Genomic DNA, 23,562 nt, shown 5'->3' on the forward strand with positions numbered 1-23,562 from the left:
TGTAGCTCCACAAAACACACTTGCCTGACAGCAGATTTTAAAAGATCAGCGCTCGTAGTGCCCTCTAGTGGTTAAGAGTTTGTATTGAAACTGCGGTGTTATGGGAAGCGCTGTCCGTGGTGCTGAAATCATTTAAGGCTGCTTTTCAAGACCATGCAGCAACAACAAAAAAAATCTATAAATGTTTTGAACACAGTCATATGTTCCAAACAAGGTTTTATTGCTAAACGTGCTGTAGGTCTATGTAATGTGAATGAATATAAAGAATGACAGCTAAAAATAGGTTAGGTAATCCACCACTATTATTACATCATTAGTATGTTTTGTGTTTGTTTGTATGTGTGTTGAGAAGGGGTGTGATATGACGGGTAAATTTAAGCATTACAATAAGCACTGATCCTGTGGCCCTAGCGGCAACAAACAGAATTACAGATAGAATGATCGTTTTCAAACAAGTTTCCTGAACACCTTTTGTTCTATTTGTCGAAAACGCATATAGCCCCGCCCCAAACTCAAGTGTTTGTTGGAGCCAACATTTGCTGTGTCGAGCTGTTTGGTATAGAAATGTTTTATCGGGCCACAAAGAAATTGAGGTAATAGCTTACTTATAGTTGTCCCTGCACTACAATGAAATAGTTAATGTATTTTATTATATATATATATGTTTTTTTTTTAACTTACACAGCTTTCAACGATAGAACAATGTGAATGTGTGTATATAAGCGTGTGTATTTTCCGCACTGGGACTGTTAAGTGCTTCTCTGCTCTGCGGTTCATCGTTCCATTGCCTCAGGGAAGCGTGCAGTCCAATTGATTAAAACTCCCTCTCTCTCTCTCCCCCTCTCTCTTTCTATTTCTATCTCTGCATATTTGTGTTTGAGTAGGATGTCATAACAGTCGCATTTCAGTAATTTCTTTCGTAAAGGTGTTTCACTTGTGCGCGCGCACGTATTTGCTTGGTCTCAATGCAACAGCTAATAGAGTATGTGTGTCAGTGTGTGCTTATATGAGGGGGTGGGGGAGACTGCCCGTGTGTGTCAGTCAAGAGTTGGATATAGCTCTCTTTTCACCAACATTACTGCATGAAAGAGCTGTCACCCAGCATTAGCCATTCCCTGCTCCATGTGTGTGAGAGGTGGAGAGAGAAAATGAACATGAATATCTATCGAGAAAACCTTTGAAGGTCGTAGTTCACTGTACAACTATGCAGATGTCTGAGTTTGGTCATTTGACAGTCTGCTTAATGAGGAATATATCTTGGCAACGTCATGCGCTCGCACGAGACTAGACCAATGGCAGGCTCTCAAAAAAAAAAACCTTCCTTGGTCCAAAACTGGGACTAGTCTTTTTCACATGAATCACGCTTTCACTCTATACTCAACCTCAGATTATTTTATCCACGTCCACACATACACAGAGAGAGAGAGAGAGAGAGAGAGAGAGAGAGAGAGTGTGTGTGTGTGTGTGTGTGTGTGTGTGTGTGTGTGTGTGTGTGTGTGTGTGTGTGTGTGTGTGTGATTATTGGTCTTTTAAACGACAGAAAGCATAAGAAATAGACTCTCACCCGCTCAAAGCCAATTTTGAGGCATCTGTCGCAGTCAACCTGCCATTTTCACTCCCCTCCCTCCATACACCCCCCTCTCCGTCTCTCTCTCTCTCTCTCTCTCTCTCTCTCTCTCTCTCTCTCTCTCTCTCTCTCTCTCTCTCTCTCTCTCTCCCCCTCTGCGGAACTCAGTGCTCTTTCTCAGGCTGGATAACATTGCATTCATTAGCAGTGCGGTACTAACATCATCTCCAAGATGCCTGATTCTCTTATCTCCTGCAAAGGCAAAAACCAACGAGGAAAATATGTCGAGCATGTTTATGGTGGGGACTTTCCATTGCCTTCTTGTGCTAAATATATTTTCTATCCCCTAAACCTAACCTCACACAAACCTTGTCGCATTTTAACATTTTCACTCAAACGTTATTTAGATTTTTGCGCGTATGGTCATATTACGATTATGTAAATATCATGTACAATATTACTACATATTGTCATTAACGGATTAGGGTTATTAGGATTATTATTGATTAATATAATAAATTATATTTTATTTCTGTGCATGTCCAAGAAAATGAAATTATTGGTGATATTAGATTAGATTGGAGAGTTGTCAGAAGTCAGGTACGATTTATTGAATTTATAAAGGAAATATTTATTTTATTATTTATACAAACATTACAAGTGATCATGAAATCAACATACAGACACATACAAGAATCTCATAACCTACATTTTGCAGTTCATTGGGTTCTTTTTTAATGTAGTCAAGGAAAATATATGAATTAAATCATTGTGCAAAATGCAAAAAATAAAATAAAGGCAAGAGAACTTACATTTCCACAAGAGAAAATATTGAAATACATTTTAGTTTTTTTGGTATATGCTGATTCCAAAGGAATATTCAACTGCTGTGAAGTATGTGAAATTATGTGCATGTAAGATTGGCACATGTGTGCGATTTCACATTGTTCTGTCCTGGTGGGGACATTTAGTCCCCAAAATGCAGGTAAGGTTTCCATGTTTTATGGGGACATAACATAGGCGTACTGATTTTTATACTGTACAAACCATATATTCTATCCACCTACACTAACCATACTAGCCATAAACCCACCCATCACAGAAAACTGTCTACTATTTTAGATTTTCCAAAAACAAAAAACATAATTTCGTTATTATTTATAAGTTGTACCCACAAGGTCAATTGGTATTATTATATTGGTATTATTACACACGTGTGTGTGTGTGTGTGTGTGTGTGTGTGTGTGTGTGTGTGTGTGTGTGTGTGTGTGTGTGTGTGTGTGTGTGTGTGTGTGTGTAATAATACCAATAATATAATAGGCCTACACTTAGGCTCTAGTGCCTACATTGTGAATGATCTGTCCCAGGAGATGGTGTTTGTGTGTGACGGTGGTCGGGGAAAAAGGCTTCAATTTCAAAAGCACAATGGCGCGAATATTTCGTCTGGTCTGCCAGGATTTGGTATGCGACAAGTTGCTTACGACTCTCTCTCTCTCTCTCTCTCTCTCTCTCTCTCTCTCTCTCTCTCTCTCTCTCTCTCTCTCTCTCTCTCTCTCTCTCTCTCTCTCTCTCTCTCTCTCTCTCTCTCTCTCTCACACACACACACACACACACAAACACACACACACACACACACACACACACACACACACACACACACACACACACACACACACACACACACACACACACACACACACACAGGGGGTAAGTAAAGGGACGGATAGAGCGAGCGAAGGGTTGCGGCGCGGGCGGGGGAGACGCAGTCGCGCACACGCATTGGCTACACGCGCTCTAGACAAATCCGTGCTCGAGTGACGTGGGGACGTGTGCGCGTTGAATATCTCTCCTATATACTATCTGTCTTGAGAGAGATTCACATTTGTAACTTGTTTTTTTTTTTAATTATTATTATTTGACGACATTTTAAAAGCGTCAGTCCCCGAGACGAGCAAACCCCGCCATTCTTTTCTTTGCTAACTCGTTTACAGTCCATTTCTCTTGATATGCAATTATCTTTCCTCGTCTTCCTCTTTGGGAGCGCGACGGTATTCAAACAGGAGACAAACTACACTGGTAAGCAATAATCTCACATTTTCTCTAGTCTGCGTGTGTGCTCGCGATTTTGGGGGATGTTTGGATGTTTCCGTTTGCATGTGTGTGTCCATGTGGAATGTAAAGAGCGGTCAATTGATGCCAAATTGCAAGCTTGCAAGCTCAGCTGTCGATTTTCTCAAAGCTCTTCGCCTGCGTTTGGTTGTCACGGCAAATGTTTGCCAAATCAAACCGACCGGGGAAAATATGATACATGATGGAATCGTCTTCATAGTGGATCTGCAAGCGCATCCTCGCATTCATTATGCATGTGCAGCATAAACTCCTCTTATCTGGAGCTCGATGAAACAAACACACTGATATACTTCTAGAACAAGTCCGTTGTGGCCCATTGGACACATCCTGTCCGTTTAGCTTTTAGAAGCGAGAATGAAGGGCTTTTTTAGAGAAGGCGTCCATTTTCGGTGTCGGTGGAGGTCTCCTCTAATGAATGCACTGCGGCTCGCATCAGCGCCCAGCCTCCCCCTGTCAACTCCCACACTTCACCCTGACCGTTTATCTGATCTCACTGATCACGAGCGTGGACCTTTTCACAGCCCTGCTCGTGCATGTTTGATCCATGCTTTTCAATCACATCATGTGACCTTAGGAACATGGCTTTTGCTGTCAGGAGGCCTCTATTTCAGCATTAGGCAATTTTCGAAGGAAAAGATGCACTGGTCACACTGATAGACGATAAAGGCGTACATAAAGGCTCCTGGATGTTAAAAATGCTTCAAATCTTTTTAATTGGTTAACTGTAAGTTATGTGCCCATTTTAAGAAAATACAACGATACTGTCAAATGCTGTAAGATACTGTAATGCAGTAGTTTTTTTAAATTCATTTTTAGTGTTGTATTTTACAGTGTTCATGAACTCTAAGACATCATGTGGCCTACACTGTACCACTCTGTTACATTATACTAAAAAGCTATATATATATATATATATATATATATATATATATATATATATATATATATATATATATATATATATATATATACAAAGTGTAAAGTATACTGTCACTAAAAATGACATCCCAATAATGCCTGTAACATTGTCACTGTATTTTAACAGCAACATTCTGGCAACTTGCGCCGGAATCCTGTCAACTCGCATTATGAATGTGTGGCAATATTGCTTATCTGCACTTTCATTTCACCTGCCCAGTTTACAAGTTGCAATATGTCTCCAATTCAGTGTCATTTTGTATGATATACTGTGAAAAAATGAATGAATCATAGCAGTTAAAAATCACACGGCACAAGCTAGTGATGACAGTGCCTGGCTTTGGCACAGAAACCTTAATCAGCATGGTCGTGTGTGTGTGTGTGTGTGTGTGTGTGCTCACAGGAAGCCTAAGATGTACCTCCACCGTTCACATGGCCTATGACCACACAGAAATGTTTTAATGAAAGAAAGCACCTGGTCAGGGCTCAGGTTGTATCGCTCTCCTTTGGTGGATTCTGTTTAAGCAGATTGCGTCTCCTGGGATCATAATTATGTAATACTCTGAAGAGTCCTGTGTCAGCATTGCTGTACCAACACCATTTTCCCACGATCTATACAGGAACATTTCACAATACAACAAAGGAAAAGAACCCCCAGCGGACGGCCTTTTTGCAATTATTTAAGAGCGGACCCCTGACTGAGACTATCTCCTTTAATCTCTGTATAATTTAAAGATAATAATTGTAAAAATAAGGAGTCCTGCAGCTGTAGTGCTTCAGACACAAATGACAGATGGTTTTGGTGAAAAACACGATAAATAGTGAAATATGATCATGGATTGTTATAGCAATTGGTTTCTCTTCGCTATGCCATCCCATGAAGTGCACGTTGTGTTTTAGCCGTGACACTTTCCCAGGCACACTTGTTTTTTTCCCTCTAGACCAATACAGCTTTTAAAACAGCCATACTGCAGCAGACAAACAAAGTGGAGTGAACTGACCCCTCATACCCCCGATCAATGTTGTCTATAGCGAAGCTGCGTCCACACAACAACACCGGTTGTGAGTTTTTCTCACAACCTACATCAGTGATGGTTAAAGCAGATTTAGAAGCTATTGTTCATATGTAGACTGTTCATGGCCAGTGCAGTTAAGGTCCTGTTCATGGTTTTTATTAGTGTGGCTTTTTAACAGACAGTGACATCAGATGAATCAGGCAACATCTGTTTGCGGTGTGCTTACTTTTACCCTAGTGCAATGATGCAATAGTACTAATTTTAAACCATTTTTGGCACAGATGACTGATCTCTTTTTCCAGCAGTTGATGACAATAGTGATATGTAATAAAGAAACATTTTTGAGAGTTCTTGAAGCATTTGAAATTTCAATCCTACATAGAAATCTGCCATCAGTATGCAATCAATTGGATCTAGCAGAGCATAATCATTATGTGTCGTGTGATATATACTATAATATAATATACACTGCCATTTGAAGTTTGGGGTCAGTAAGAAATGGCACATTAAATTGATCAAAATTGACAGTAAAGACATTTACATTGTTCCAACAAAAAAAAAAAGTCAAATAAATGCTTGTTTTGTATTCATCAAGGAATCATCATGTTGTTTTCCACAGAACTTTTAAGCAGCACAGCCATTTCTAATATTGATAATAATAAGAAATGTTTCTTGAGTACCAAATTAGTTAATTAGAATGATTTCTGAAGGATCATGTGACACAGAAGAGTAATGATGGAAGAATACATTACATTTAAAGTATATTAATATATAAAAGTTATTTTATCATTTTAGTAATATTTCACAATATTCAAGTTTTTACTGAATTTTTGATCAAATAATCCTAACCCTTTTAAAAAACATAAAAAATCTTACCCCAAACTTTTGAACGGAATTGTCAGATTCTAATTTAGTGTGGAATCAAACTGAGCAGATTACACATGGCCTCATACACACCGATTGAGGCTTTTGGATTGTCCTCAGAGCTGTGATAATTAACTCTCCCTTTCATCGGTCCCAACTGGGACCGAAACTTTCATGGAATGAGAATCCTCTACCTTAAATACAGACGCGACAGAGTGCAAGAGACATACTGTGATCACTTGTTAGCTTCATGCATAGTCATCAAACAGAACCTATAGCCAGCTGTAAGCAAGAGAAGGTGATTCATTCAGTCAGTTTATACATTCTTTGTCTGGATCTCAAAAGGAATTAAGAAGGTAATGCCGCTTGTTTAAATGTAAATTTACTGTACATTTCTTGTGGGAGGAGATATGGACATCCAGGTTAAGCAAACAAAATGAATATCCTCACTCGCTCTCTCTTTCTTCGAGATTCTTCACAGATACAGCTGCATAACTGGAACTATATTATTGTTCATCGTTTATTGAGCAACTGCCTTACGGTCTTTATGTCTGATTCTGAAGTTTATATGAAGAGAACTTTACTGAAATAAAAGAAGCACCTGAGCTTCTTCAGCATACCTGTCTGCTATACTGCCTGCTACTCTACCACTCATACAAAAACCTAAAACAAGGGGTTTCAAACCTGTCCTGGAGCACCTCCAGCACTGTACATTTTCGATGTTCCCTCATCTAACACACCTGATTCAACTCCTCAGCTCATTAGTAGAGACTGCCAGACCTGCGGCGCGTCCCAATTCGCATACTATCCGTCCTAAATAGTATTCGAAAATAGAATTAGTATGTCCCAAATCGTAGTACGTCCCAAATGAGTATTCCAAAGATACCCAGATGGTCTACTGTTTTGAGTATTCGAAATAGTAGACCATTCGATTAGGAAGAGGATTAGAACTACAAATGCGGATAAAAAGTGTTAAAAAACTACAAACACGACGAATGTGTGAGTCTGACCGTTAAGTAGAAAGGTTTAGATAAAGGGGATTGAGTGAATAATTATCAGTATCTACGGAAATATATTTCTTTAATATTATCCACATTATATTTAATCTGCAACAGCATTGTGAACTTTTGTAATGATACATTTGGCCATTAACTTTTAAATGCATCATTATATTTAAATTGCGAACACATGAGGACAATCTCCGCATGAAAGACCCACGACTGGCAGATCAACGTGCTACTACAATTTTCTCTGTTACGGTAGGAAATGAAATACAATTGAATGTGGAGGATTTGAACTGTGACGAGATGATTGACAGGGCAGTTTAAACGGTGTAACTACACTTTAGGTTCTATATGGCACCAAAATTGGTTCTTGGCTCGTAATCATGGGGGAACCTTTTTAAGTGCTATATAGCACCAATTTTGGTGCTTCAGTGGTTCTTCAGCGGTTCTTCAGAGGTTCTTCACCGGTTCTTTGACTAAGGTGCTATATAGCAACGCTACCATATACAAAACATGTTAAGATATGGTGCTATATAGCACCAAAAGTGGTTCCTCTATGATTACGACGAAGAACCATTTTTGGTGCCATATAGAACCTTTTTTTTTTTAGAGTGTAAGCAACAGAGCTGTCCGTTAAAAATGACGAAGTAGTATGTCCCAAAGCTTGCCTACTCTTCTGCTACACACTCAAAAGTATGTACTTTTTCTTCACAAAAAGAGTACATACTTTTAGATCATTGTATAAGTAGGCAAATTGATTGTCTGAACCCCCCCCCCCCCCTCCTATACACTTAAATACGGTACTATTTGAGGGGACAGCCATTGGTATCCGAAACCATATTGGACGTTATCGAGTGCACTCATTCAATCCCACAATGCACTGCAATAATTCCTGCGTCTTGCCAGAAGATGGCGCCCACAGCTGAATCATCCATCCACCCATTCATTTTCCAAACCTTTGGTCCAATGTGACTACAGCGTAATATCATACAGGTATGAGAGTTCAAGATAAATCTTTTCATTACTACTGGAGCTGCCAGTTTGCTAAGTTTCAAATGATTATTAAACAACAAGCACAAACTAGGCAAAAGCGGCAGACCTTCCAGCGCACTGCAGTGTCCGAATTAACACACTCGTTTTGTTCACTCCTTCAAGTGGATTATATTAGTGGAGTAATACTGTAGGGAATAGTGAATAGGGGGTGATTTTGAACATAGCCCTGAAGTGGGTGTGTCAGATAAGAGAGATACACAACATGTGTAGTGCTGGGAGTGCTCCAGGACAGGTTTAAAAACTCTGGCCTTAAACAGATGTGAGTGCAGGTGTGATATATTCTATGGTGGGGAATAAAGCCTAGATGTGCTTGGTTGTGTTGTCTGAATGCGAGGGGATGTGTATTTAATTAAAGCTGCAGTCCGTAATTTTTTTTTAGTTAAAATGATCCAAAATCAATTTTTGAGCAAATATATAACCAACCAGTGTTTAAAACGATCTATTATACTATATTACCTTAGCCCGATTCCAGATGTGGACAATAACTAAGTATGTTTACTTGAGTACTGTACATTAGTACACTTTTTGAGTATCTGTACTTTCCTTTTTTACTCCACTACATTTATATCAAGGCCCTCGAAGTAGAAAGTCGTAGCCACTTTGAAAGTCAGTGGATGATTTGTATTCTTCTTTAAAACGTGATTCGTTTTTTTTTTTTGCAGACAGCCTCAGTAATCACTCACTTATTTTTTGAACACCAATCAATTGATGGCAAAATAGAATGTGGTTGTTCCCAGATATTGCGCGCGCAACCATGGTCATACTTAAAAGTTAAAATTCAGAAGACCAGACGTGGATAAGTTTGAAAAAGTGCAACGACACAAAAGTGCACTGAAAGCTGCCTCTCAGACGCCAGACCACAAGTACTGAATTTTAGTCTATTGAATCTACTAAAATTGTATTATAGTTAATTAAAACTAGACTAAAACTAAAACAATTCAGATGCCTAAAATGTTATAGTTAAAAGACTGACTAAAACTAAATCAAAATTTGCTGTCAAAATTAACACTGGCATTAAGTATGGTTGGTCAAATTATTTTTATAGATTTACCCACCAAGTTACCATAGCCTTGTGGATACAACGCTAACGCATAGGTAACGTTCGACAATGATGTTAGTTAGCATGCAAAAACGTAGTTGGGATAATAATGTTAACTGAAGTCCTTTCAGAAATATGTTTTTACATAATCCTGTCAAATAAACACAATGTAGAAACCTTTCTTTTCTAGTATGATTCTGACTTTGATAAGAGCTTTGTAACTTTTAAACAAGTGTATAAATGAGTTCAAGGTATGCTAGCATGTCAGATGGAGCATGACTGGCTTAAACAACCATGATGGAACAGCGTGCATTCATACAACAATGCAACAATAATAAAATAATGCGTTTACTTTTACTTTTGATACTTAAAGCTACACTTTGTGACTTTTTTAGTTGATTCTTAGCTCTTTCTTAGTTCTTTCAAAAATATATGTGCTCATTAATGTATATTTACTTCTTTCAAGTAATAAAGTATTCTTGTAAGTTTATAATATGCCATTGAAAATACATACGGGTGAGGGGTTCGAATGCCGGTCGCCATGTTGCCCCTCCATCTTGAAAGTACATTGGCACCGTGTCGAATGTGGACGAGGTCGAACTGGAAGCCATGTTAATCTTGGACTAAATCGGCCACCGTAGGAGTTAAAACGAAATCGGAATTGAGAGGAACAGAAACTAATATACACTTGATGGTCATTTACCTTTTCACCGCTAGATGGGGGAAAATATCACACAGTGTAGCTTTAAGTACTTTTAAAAGCAAGTACTTCTGTACTTTAACTTAAGTAAAAATCTATCTTTACAACTTTCACTTGTAATGGAGTAATATTTAACCAATAGTACTTTTACTTTTACTCAAGTAAGTTGTGTACTTTGTCCACCTCTACGATTCACACCCCTAAACCCTACCCACACTGTGACGTGGACAAATCAGGTAACGCAGTGAAAAACGCCCTCTGTTTATGGCCTCGCCCACTGATCTAGTAACTCCTATCACTAACCTGCAGAGACCTATACTTGGGAAATTCGAGCATGCAGCTGTTCGTCTTTGCGTCATTAGGTCACGTAAAGAAGGAGTCCGGCTTGTATAGCATGTGAGGATGATGCAGGTGTCGAATCATTTATAGCCTTTTCTCACAGCAGCTGGAATAATAAAAACATATCATTTTGATGGAGGGTTCTAATCCAGAAAGGTCCAAATGACAATCATCAGTGACAACTGGAGATTCACCCGTAGTCAAAAGCAAAATATTAGACTTTCCAGAAATTTAAATCTACAGGTAACGCTAATACACTAAATACACGTAGTCACGCAGTACTGGTTTTGTTAACAATTTGAGAACGAAGTATAACAATAATAATAATAATATGCACGGTTTGATATGATATGAGTCAAATAATTTCATGCTACTTAAAGGGGTGGTAAAACACATTCTTTTGAAGGCTTGATTGTGTTTGTGGGGTGCACTGTAACGTGTTCATGCTTCGTTAAAAATAAAAAAAGGCATTATTTTTCATATATTTGACTTTTATTCTACACTGCTCTGTCCCTCCTTGTAAAACGGTCTGATGCTTTCCGGGTTCTATGAAGCCAGTCCCTCAAAAATACGCAGTGGGCTCAGATTGGTTAGCTGGCCCAGTGTGTTGTGATTCGCTAACCGCAGTGCACGTTTATCGGAAACGCCACGCCCCTTACCGGTAGACTGTGCTTTGGTCAGTATTAGAAACGATGGCGTCAATAAAACCATACCAATCTGAGCCTGAATCAGACCCAGAACATTTTAGTGAAGATAATCTAGCAGAACCTGTTCAGTCCTCAAGAGTAAAGACTGCGGATCTATAGTGATCGCTACTGAATGGCACTTTTGTATTTTTAGAACGATTATAGCCAAATATCTGTGGCAAGAACTATTAACCCAAAACGAACACTAAACACTGGCTTTACTAGTAAGTTAGCCAAATCACACACAGAACCATGTTTAGCATGCCTGTAGATAAACAATACATAAAAGCTCTAATCAAAGAATCATTTACACTAATGCCAAGTTCGCTGTTGAGATTTTAACGTTAGGTGTTTGTAACGATAGGTGTTCGTCGGATAACGTTAAGTATGAATGAGCATTTAACAGACTGGTTTGCAGAACAGCGTTGTCATCTGTTTACTTCCTTGCTACAACGTACAGTTAACCTATTACAGGAAAACACATCGACGAAAAATAAAACAGACTTACAGGTTGTGGCCCGTAAACAGCTTCTGTTTGTAAATCCAGCTTTCAGGACAAGCCGTGGTGCAAATCCTGCATTGAACTCGCGAAGATTGTGGATGTTTTCCTCCGTGAAATGTGCAGCGTGCGCGTCGTGCATCCACGCACAGGCAGTGTTTGTCTCGCGCATCTGACGTTGTGCAAATCCGGCATTGAACTTGCGAAGATTGTGGATGTTTTCCTCCGTGAAATGTGCAGCAGGATTCACACTGAACCGCTCATGAATTGCAACGGACGAATATTGTCCATTATGTCACATTTTCCAGTCTTCTCCTCCGACCCTGTCTGTCTCGTGCTTTATGATGGGCAGCATATATCTGAGACCTGTTCCCCTCTGTCTCAAACACATGCATATAACATGCTGTATGTTAAACGCCCATCCCCAGACCTGCAATCCGGATGAAAATAACAGTGTTTCGTCGGCATTGCAGCAACACCACTCCTGCCTGTAGCCTACCACTATACCACAACAACAGCGATACAAAATGGCCTCACCCCCCCTTATATAATATTCACGGAGGAGGGGTTTATGTAAATATTGAGCCTGGTGATGTCACCAACCCTGGAGGAATGTCTGTAGTCGCCTGCTGGCCGTTTGCTGTAGTCCTTAGAAATGGATTTCTTTAAAAGCAAAAATCTCCCTTTGCTTTAAACTTTGAACGTTGTAACTTTGCAGATGTTGTTTATGCTCAAGCAGCAACATTACACGCTAGCTAAAGTTAGAATAGTGAAATCGTGGTTTACCACCCCTTTAATGACGACAAAACCCAAATTATTGAATTTGGGCCAAAAGAGCACCCAGACGAAGACTCAAATGACTTCGGCACTCTAACTCCTTACATCACTTCTAATGTTAGAGATCTAGGATTTCACCTAGAAAATGGTCTTAAACTAGACAAACAAATTAACACCATAGTTAGTACCAGTTTATTTTTTATCATATTCGCCGATTAGCCAAAGTCAAACCTTTCTTAAGCAGGAAAAGTTTTGAAACGGTAATTCATGCTTTCATATCAACTCGGCTTGATTACAGTAATTCTTTGTACTCTGGGTTACCTCTGTCTTCCATCTCTTGCCTTCAAATGGTCCAAAATGACCAAACGAAACCATATTACACCAATTTTACATTGCACTGGCTACCAGTCCCATACCGTATCGACTACAAGATTTGGTTATTCGTCTATAAAGCTCTCAATAATTTATCTCCCAAAAATCTCTCCGACCTGATTATCACGTACAATCCTTCACGATCCCTTAGATCCCAAAATGGTCGTCTCTTGGTGGTACCACGATCTCGCCTGCAACAGTAGCGGGCCCTAAGCTGTGGAACAACCTGCCACTACCCGTCAGAACTGCTTCTACATTGGCCGAATTTAAATCCATGTTAAAAACACATATTTTTTCTTGTGCTTTTAATTGTTTGTAATTTGTATGTGTTCTTAGGCATATATCTTCTCAATGTACAGCACGTTTGGCTAACTCAGGTTGATTTTAAATGTGCTTTATAAACAAAATTTGAATTGAATTAATCACCGTTGGTAGCACGATTTATTGTGATGCTTTTTTTTCTCAGTTGGTCAGAACAAACATGGCAGACATGTTACTTACTTGTTCAGATGACGTTTTCCGGAGAAAATTCTTATTTTGGTCATACTTCTAAGAGGTACAATCTGTGATTCGGATGTACAGTGAATATCTACACAGGTGCAGTGACTGACAACCAGTCACACATACTCCTCAAAACATTAGATTCATCCGCCGTGCTGAGGAGCCGTGCCGATGCACAACCCACGTAAAGACCTGCAATTGCAGGTTTCAAACAGAGATGGCAACAAAAAGGCAAATCTTACAGACTGCACCTTTAATCTAAATGTTTAATTTGGTTTTGTTTAAGACAGTTGTTTGATATTGTAAATGTCTTAGCCACGTGTGGTGTTGATATTACATACATATATACACTCAAATGTTTGGGGTTGGTAAGATTTTGAATGTTGTTGAAAGAAGCTCTCACCGAGGCTGCATTTGTTTTATCAATATTACAGTAAAACCTTTGTTATTGCAATTTACAATAACTTTTTTCTATTTTAGTATATGGCTGAAGCTGAATTTTCAGCATCATTACTCATTACAGTGTCACATGATCCTTCAGAAATCATTCTAATATGCTGATTTGGTGCTCAAGAAACATTTCATATTTTTTTTTAACAATGTTAAAAAGTTTCCTGCTTAATATTTTTGTGAAAACTATGATTCTTTGATGAGTAAAAAAGTTAAAAAGAACGGCATTTATTTGAAATCTTTTGTAGCAATCTTTTAAAACAACTTAAAAGGGTTACCGTCCCTGTTGATCAATTTAATGCGTCCTTGCTAAAGAAAGTATTAATTTCTTCTTTTTTTTAATCGCTATGGCTCCAAACTTTTAAACAGTAGTGTATATGGTCAAATGTATGCTTGTCAGTTTAAGAATAGTGTTGATGTATTATGGGGGTATTTTTGAATGAATCTACTGGATCAATTGAATCATTTTCAATCACGTGTGATTCATTTAATAAATAGCAGTAGATCAGTGCATGAATGCTGTTTACTGTGTTCTTGTGGGGCTTAAATAGCTGATATTGTTAGACCATTAGTGATCCTGTGCTCTGTGCTGTGTTCTGACTCTTGAATTTGAATCTTTAAGGTGACCTCTTCTTGAAAGCCTGACATGTCTATGCATATTGATATTATGCAAATCTGATAAATGTTCTGCCTGCTGGCCCATCATCACAGCTCTTCTCACAGAGTTACACATTCTTTCCTTCATAATGTCAGCTGATGGTGTAGAGCTTGGCTGGTAAGAGAAAGAGGCGATCCATGAACTATCACTATTGTGCTCTTGAGCACTTTAACTAAAGATTGCTTGAGGGAGACGGTCCATGTAACAAAAAGTATACCGTAAGTCACTTTGAATAAATATGTCAGCTAAATGACTAATTAAAGATTCAGCACAGAGTTCAGTCTTTGAGGGGAAACATGATCTGAAATGAACTCCTCATCCTCATCTTTCTTCTAAGAGGTCTATTTGTGTGAACAGTTCACGTGAGTGACGTTCCATTTGAATGATCAATTATTGGGGGAACAAAGTTCCAGTTTAAAATGAGAGGATTTTATCCACGTAATAGCCTCCAAACTCCAAACTCCAAACTATAGTGGGATTTTCTGCATCTATGGTTTAAAAATATAAAATATGTCCACATCTATGGTCCCCCCAGAGAATCTTGGCCATTTCCACCACTGGCGACGACACAGTTGTGTAGTGTAAAAAGAAAAGCAATCCGATTACTTTGAAACGTAGTATAAGATTGGCATCTCTCAGCATCAGATGCTATGCCTGCCCTTTCTCTGGCAAGCTCGAATCTGATTGGCTGTTTTTACACAATTTCAGAGAGAAAGGGCAGTAAGGTTTTGTGATCAGTCCATCTTAAAACAATGTCACTTTTTAGTTACAAGGATGAAATAATCACTGGAGTTTCCAAAGTTTACTAGGTTAGTGGCATTAAAACTTAAAAGATATTCAAAGTTTTGTACGAGTCACTTAAAGGGATAGTTCACCCAAAAGTGAAAATTCTGTCATTAATTACTCACCCTCATGTCGTTCCAAACCCTGTAAGACCTTCGTTCATCTTTGGAACACAAATGAAGATATTTTTGATGAAATCCGAGAGCTCTCTGACCCCTCCATAGACAGCTATTTAATTATCCCTTTTTAAGGTCCAGAAAAGTAAAATCATTGTTAGAAATAGTTCATGTGACTCCAGTGGTTCAACCTTAATTTTATGAAGCGACGAGAATACTTTTTGTGTGCAAAAACAAACAATGTCTCCTACGCAGTTTACGTTGTAAATAGCTGTCTATGGAGTGGCCTGAAAGCTCTTGGATTTCATTAAAAAGATCTTAATTTGGTTTGGAATGACATGAGGGTGAGTAATTAATGACAGAATTTTCCTTTTTGGGTGAACTATCGCTTTAATATAAAGTTAACTAGATATCCACCATCAACATTGCAGATTTCATGTCTGTATTAATGTATTTCCTGTATTTGGAGGGAGAACATATATGATCATAACCTGTAAAATCTAATTTTAGGCTTACTTATTACTTATTACTATTGTTGTGTTTTGCATGCTGAATACTGAAGTCTATGTGTGACTCACTAAAGCATGATCAACTGCAAGATATTGTTACAAATATAGAGGGATTATATCAACCCAATTGAAAGTTTCACAGGTGTTTATGACGTAAGTGTTAGCAATAAATAGTAAAAGATCGTTATATGACATAAAGGGAAATATTACATAGATTAATTCTAAAAGGTGAATAAAAGGCTTAAAAGGTTTAAAAAGAAACCTATTTATTACTTCTCTTTGAAACCAAGTAACTGTGATTTCTTGTTGCATCGCTGCATCAATAGAAAGAGAGTTATAATAATATGTTCCAAGTGCCCAACCAAAGTGAACACCGATCACCATAATGGTGAGTATTTTGTTTTTTGTTTTCTTTGCTTGACAAAATGGCACTCAAACCAATCAATTAATCTTAATTTGGGTTTTCTGAGTAAACAAGGAATAGTAAGTGAATTAGGGCTGCGCAATATATCGAAATATCGCAAATGTACATATCGCAATATGCATATCGCAAGGGTACGCAATATCTGAATGATTTTAATAGGCTACTTCAACATTGTGAAAAGTGTACGTTTTAGGTTGACGCATATAGCAGAGAATAGACTGGGCACACGACTGTTACTTATGTGACTTGATTGACGTTAAAAAGAGTTATTAAACGCAATAACTTGCGAAAAACAACTCCTTGCAGTCTCGTGCTGCCTGACACACACACCGAAATGTGCACACAAGCCGTTCTTTTTTTCGTGTCTTGTTACACACTTGAACTGTCAAATACACACACAGTTATGTCTTGATGAGTATTCATGTAAACACAGTCGGTTATGCTTAAAGCGAAAGATATCAGTTGGGGAAAGAAATTGATTTTACACACTTAAAGCAATATCGCATCGCATATGGAATATCGCATTATTAAACAAGGATATCGCATATCGCATTTTTCTTCAATATCGCACAGCCCTAATGTGAATAGTTCAGATTGCTAGATTTTTACAATTAAGTTAAGACATTAAGTAAAGTTAACTAAAAAGTGTTAGTTAGAATCACTGTTGGATTTTACAGTGTAGAATCTGTCTACACATTTCCTGGTTTTTCTCCAGTTCTTTCTATTTGTTGAGAAGCCACATAATATTTTGGTATATTCTATTTCAGGCAAACCTGCTCTTAAACAGCAACGCAAACTTTGGTTGGTAGCTCCCCCAAATGCTGTTCCAGTCTAAAGCCGTCTTCCTACTATCTTTGACGTTCACACACAATTTTTGCAGTTGCATTTGCTTGGAACTTTTTAATATTTCATGCTCTCCTATTCACCATGGTAAAATTAATGAACAATGAGTATGTACACACAAAACAAATCATTGCAAACACATCTGATAGTAGTAGTAGTAGTAGGAAAGTAGGGCTGATCAATGTTAATAAATATGTTATAAATAATTATTACAGACATAATTATTCATAATCACAGATTTTACCGAAATAATTTTTAAAGATGAATGTTTTAGACCAAATATATTGGTAATTCTCGCCTTGCACTCTTAGTTTTGATTAGAATAAGTCAGCCAGAATAAGCTGGAGTGGGAACTAGACTTAATGCTATTTAGTTAAGGACATGCAAGACTAGCCTAAAATGAATTACCTTTACTAATTAAATGAGTAAATACAATTAAAATGTCAGAATGCAGTAGCAAATAATCTTTCACATTTGGCAGACACTTTTAATATTAGTGATATGCATTGCATTTCATAATACTAAACTGTTCAAAGGTTTGTGGTAAGATTTAATACTTTTATTGAGTAGGTATGCATTAAATTGTCATCAATAGTGACAGTAAAGACATTTATAATGTTACTCAAGATTTCTTATTTTATGCTGTTCTTTCGAACTTTCTATTCATCAAAGAATCCTGAAGAGTTTCCACAAAAATATTAAGCAGTACAACATTTTCATATGTTATAATAGTAAGAAATGTTTATTTAGCAGCAAATCACAGATTCATCACAGGAATAAACTATAATAAAATAGAAAACATTTCTTTTAAAATGTAATCATATTTCACAATATTACCGTTTTTACTGTATGTTTGATCAAATAAAGGCAGCATTGGTGAAAAAAGAGACTTTTTTCAAAACCACCAGACCTTTGAACAGAACTGTACATTTGATCAGGTCATGCATTGAATCGAACACATGGCCTTAGTGCTGTGCTCTACTGTTCAAGCTATAGGAACATGATGTTTCAATATTCAATCAGAAGACATGTGACTACACACATCGGTCATTTTGTGCGGATAGTGTAAGTAGGACATACACAATGTCCACAATTTGAGCACATGAGGTGAGGCTGGCAGAAAGAGGGTGTTTCATATGACCACAGTCAAGAAGAGTAGTGGGAATGTGAGGGGTGTTATAAGGGGTGTGTGTGAACGAGAGGAGTGCATGAGAGCTCAGGTGTTATAGTCTAATCCTTCATTAGCGATGTCATCTCTCAGCTCAGTGCGGTCTCACACCCTCAGCATGACGATGATGCTGCAGTAGAGCTAAATTCATCCAAACAGAAAGGTGAAGCTAGTGTTTCATTCATTGCATTCATTTGATGTATAATGCTATTCCCTTTTCAAAGTGAATCATTCAAGTGTTTCCTTGCACAAAAGGTATTTCAAACTTCAGTGCGCTTGCTTTTGTTTGATGTCATACGCACTCTCCATGATTATATTGCTTTTGCTCTGTCCATTCTCTCCCCGTCTGCTCTGTCTCATGCTCGTTCTCCCTCTCTTGCGAGCGACGCAAAGGAGGTCATAATTGACGCTCTTTGTCATGATTGCAGCAGGGACTTATGTGCTAATTATTTTGATTCACGAGTCATAATAATTGGACGCGTTTCCCATAATTACGGCTTCGCCTTTCACAGTCATGACATGATTTGTCAGAATGGTGTATTAATTGTCTGTAATTTTGATCGGTTACTTGACGTACACATTGACATGTCGAATGTATGGTGGTGAGAAAGTAATGATGGTGGAAATTAGTTATTTTGTGTCACTTTTTTCCCCCTCCCCCCAAGCCTTGCAAATCAATTCTCGCATGGCTGCAATAACTGAAGTTATGAATGGAAGCACCAGTGTAGCTGATTACGTGACCGTCTCATGAGAACGAGAGCTCTGCTGTTTTTTTTTCTTCTTGTCCTTGTGTGATTATAAATAGAAGTAAATAAATATGTGATTTTTGTGGTCTGCCAAGCCATATGTTTATTTACTGCGATAGAACGTGGCAGTTTTTGGAAACAGAGGCGATCTGCTTCGTAAGATGTGTTATGTGTGGTTCTCGGTTTGAAGCTCTTTTTTTTGCCTACTTCAGTTTTAAACATAGCAGAGCCATCAGACAGAAACAGACACTCAAAGCTGCTGACTGTCTTCTGAGTGACTCTCAGGCTGATTAGTTTGACATATAGAAGAACAGTGTATTTCATACAGCCTCAGTTAATGTTTCTGTGGCCTGCAGAGGTGGAGTTGAACGCCCCAGGGCTGTTGAGTTCGTGCTGGCTTTCTGGGCAGTCATGATGATGGCCTGTTATTAATCAGTAACACTTTTAGTGTTTGTGGGAGGAATATAATTCATCTTCTTTTGAGGAAATAATTATATTTTGTTATATATCTATGATGTTGTGAATGCTATTATGCAGTGGTTCTCAGTTGTTGTTTTTGTTGGATTTATCCAAAATGTCCTTAAAGGCACAATGTGCAAGATTTTTAGATTAAAATATCCAAAAACCACTAGAACAATATTATATGTTTTGTTGACTTGTGTACATTATCCCAAACATTTCCAACAATGTTTAATCCAGATTAAGTTATTTTAACCATGTCACGGACCGTGTCATTGCTTGGCTTGTCAATGATGCCATATCCGAGTTACCCACGATTTCGTAGAAACTATGGAATCGCCAAAGACACTTTAATATATGTGTTTTATTAGACAGGTAAGCAACTGTTTGGATACTTTACAATTTATTTTAAAATTAATTGCATGTCACTTATTAAAACAATCCAGTTTTTATTAATATGCTGCTGCTGACTGCAGCGCATGATAAAAGTTCTGCTGGACTCGAGACCAGTGTGTATCACAGGTAGGGATGGGCATTTTTGTCAATTTCTCATTTCGATCATCGATAGGTTTCAAAAACGAGTACTCGAGTACTCGGGGGCGGGGCATGTCCGTCATTGAGATAATTAAAGCTGTTATGAAAAAGGTTGTGACAAATACAAACGTGACATGAAAACAGGTATATGAAAACATGAACATATAAAACAAAAAATAACTGCTAGATTATGATGCATAAATGTCTTTGAAAAAGAAACATCTTTATAAAATGACTGTCTCAAATAACCATGTCAGTAATATCGAGCATTGCCTTTGAGCTGAAACTGTGAAATAACACCACCCTGCAGAGCTTGCTAGCTGGTTAATTAACTCAACCAAACGCACCATATATCAATATTAATATGAAGATTATTATGAACCTATTACGACATAAATCAACACAAAAGGACGTGAATGCGCACGTGAACTTCAGCGTGCTAGATTTTACAGGCGAAGGGTTTGAAACAGAACATTTTGAATGCGCGGTTCCCTTAACAACGCTGATACACGGACAAAGAAAGCACACAGAAACAACATTTTATTAAAATCCTGTTCTCATTATAATGCTTTGACAGATTGACTCTGCACATCATGCACTTAATTTTATTATTCATGATCGAAGCGTTTACAGACATCACTGCGCGTTTTCGAACTCATAACGAAAAACAACTTTAAATAAACTAGGTCTAATGTTAAAAAATACGAGAACAGTATAGCACTGCTGCATTACTAATATCAATGATTCTGAGAAAGAAATAGCCTATCTAAAAAGAAGTTGACTGTCTCTAAACCATCATGTCGATCATGAAATATGCGTTTGAGCTGAAACTGAAGAGAATGAACAACAGCCGGTATAACGGCAGCGCTTTGCTAGCCTATTAAGCTCAACCAAACGCTTCTTATATTAGATTAACCAGATAGACAACATAAAAGTAATCTTACAACGTGCATCTGCAGAAAAGGACGCGAATGCGCACATGAACTTCACGCGCTTCTTGCTAGTTTCTCTGTGGATCAGCTGATACACGGGGAACTAAGCACAGATCATTTACAGCATTCTAATTTCCATCGTGTTCTCATTATAATGCTATAGGCTATGACAGATTGGCGCTGCACATCTTGCACTAACCATTCAATGATCACAGTGATTCCAGACATCATTGCAGTGCACGCCTCAGTTTCACTTTATTTCGCCGCGGTCTGGACTCTGGAGGCGTGCTGTATAACGCTAACCAATCAGACCTCTGGTACAGCGCAAAACGACGCAATAACCAATAAAAAAGAGACAAATATTTTTTTTTCAGGGCGATCATCGTTCTCATGATCGATGATCGCTGTCACGTTCGAGTACTCGATTACTCGACCACTGTTGCCCATCCCTAATCGCAGGTGTCTCTCCATTCACTCCAGCGGCCTCGTTTCGCTCCCACGGCTTCTGACCATTGGCTCATCCATGAACATGATTTCTGAAAATCCAAATCCGTCTGATTCCTTTCCATCGGTGGAAGTGAAGACGACATCTCCCCTGAATCCATGCTCATTCATGTTGTTAAGCTTTGCCTTTGTTTTGAATAAGCGACCTCTAGCGCCGAAAATTACATATTGTGCCTTTAAAACAAAACATTAAAAAGATATTATGAGGAACTGCATAGGATACATTAGAATATGCAACATTACTGTTATTTATTGTTTGTAGATATCTCTCGAAATTGTATGGTTTCATGTTGTGTGCAGCCAATAATTATTTGCACAAAACACATTGTACCTTAGCATTGTATATGAAATCATATAGAGTAGTTTGATTGAGTGCCTTATTCATTTATATTTATTTATAAATGTTTTGCTACACTCTACACTGTTACTGTATATAGGTGCATTCTATTTTTTGCAGTATCATTGTTTTCTCTACCATCTACAACGCTATGAGAACATGAGAACAATCCCATGAGACCCCATTTTGGAGTTTTGACCCACCAGTGAAGAATTACTGCTGTAATGTACAGTACCATTCAAAAGTTTAGGGTCTGTAAGATTTAAAAGAAGAATTAATAATTGTATTAAAGGTCCCATTGCATGGCATTTTTTCTATTATTTTATAATGTTTCCTGAGGTGTACTTATATTGTTAGTATGATTTTTACATCATAAAATGTCATAATTTAGAAATAAAAGGCATTTTTTCAATACTGATGTTTGCCCTCTGGCTGAATGCCCTGTTTCAAGAGGCGTGTCTGCTGTGAGACTTCAGTAAAAACACCCACTGTTGTGATTGGCTGACATCTTTGCATTTGAAATGAACGGAGGGGGCGTGGTTTAACGAGGTCTACGAGGCACCCAGGCACGTAGTGTTAATTTTGTCACCTATTTTTAATTTAGTCTTAGTCTTAGTCTTGTGCCAAATGTCCTTGTTAGTTTTAGTCATATTTAGTCATTCACATATCTTTTTTTGTTAGTCAAGTTTTAGTCGACTAAAAGTCTTGTCATTTTAGTCTAGTTTTAGTCAAAAGACAACTCAAGGTATCTTAGTCAAGTTTTAGTCGACCAAAAGTCTAGTCATTTTAGTCTAGCTTTAGTCAAAGGAAAACTCAATATATTTTGTGGCAAAATAAGTTACATAAAATATATATAACCTGCATAATGTGCAACAACACCATAGCTAACTGGTTGATTTACAGCATGGATGCCTAAAATCAGCATTAGCTCATGAGACGATGGGCACAAATATTGATTTCGATCTTGATTCAGTATGAATTCATATGTATATAGCCTACTGTACATATAAGGAACAATACGTTTTTTACACTTTTTTGGGGTTATATTATATTTGCTTGCATTCTTTACTATTCACTATTATTAACATTTCAAAATTTCACAAATAAGTTAGCAGTTATGATCTGCAATACTTTTTTGAGCAACTAGACTACATGTGTATTATTAAAGAGCCATACAGGCACCCAGTGGGTAATGGCATTACAAGTGAATTTTTGTATTTTTCCAGCCACAAAATGGCTCTAATTTACCTCTTTGCAGTGGAATTCTCTATTTTAACCTTAATTAACACACTAATTGTAATATAAATAATACAAATATTAGAAGAAAAATATTTTAAGTGGTCATTAATGGACCATAAGTATTGCACAAATAGTATTTAGTACCAAAAGATCTCCTCAAAATATTCAATAAATATTATTGAATTAAAATATAGGCTATTTATTTTTAAAATAGTTAAGGTGTATGGTCACATTTGACCACCAATGAGTATAAGTGTGACTTAATTAGTAAGGAATACCTGAGGGTTAAATACAAGAAAAACATTAATATTAATGTTAAAAATGTTGCATCTCTACCACTCTCCCTAATAAAATGATACTGTAAATGTGGCTGACGCACACTATGCTGTACGGTT

At 37.7% G+C, this 23,562-nt stretch overlaps 1 protein-coding gene across 1 annotated transcript in view; it reads left to right on the plus strand.

Moving 5' to 3' along the window:
- The first annotated feature begins 3,173 nt into the window (after nt 1-3,173).
- Nucleotides 3,174-23,562, plus strand: part of cacng8b (calcium channel, voltage-dependent, gamma subunit 8b) — a 49,374-nt gene continuing 28,985 nt past the window's right edge. Inside the window, exon 1 of the mRNA XM_079836946.1 lies at nt 3,174-3,643. The gene's annotated coding sequence lies outside the window, so the exon portion shown is untranslated. The remainder of the gene's footprint in view (nt 3,644-23,562) is intronic.

Source organism: Gobio gobio (genome assembly GCF_949357685.1).
Source record: "Gobio gobio genome assembly, chromosome: 15".
In the NCBI taxonomy this organism is placed as follows: Eukaryota; Metazoa; Chordata; class Actinopteri; order Cypriniformes; family Gobionidae; genus Gobio; species Gobio gobio.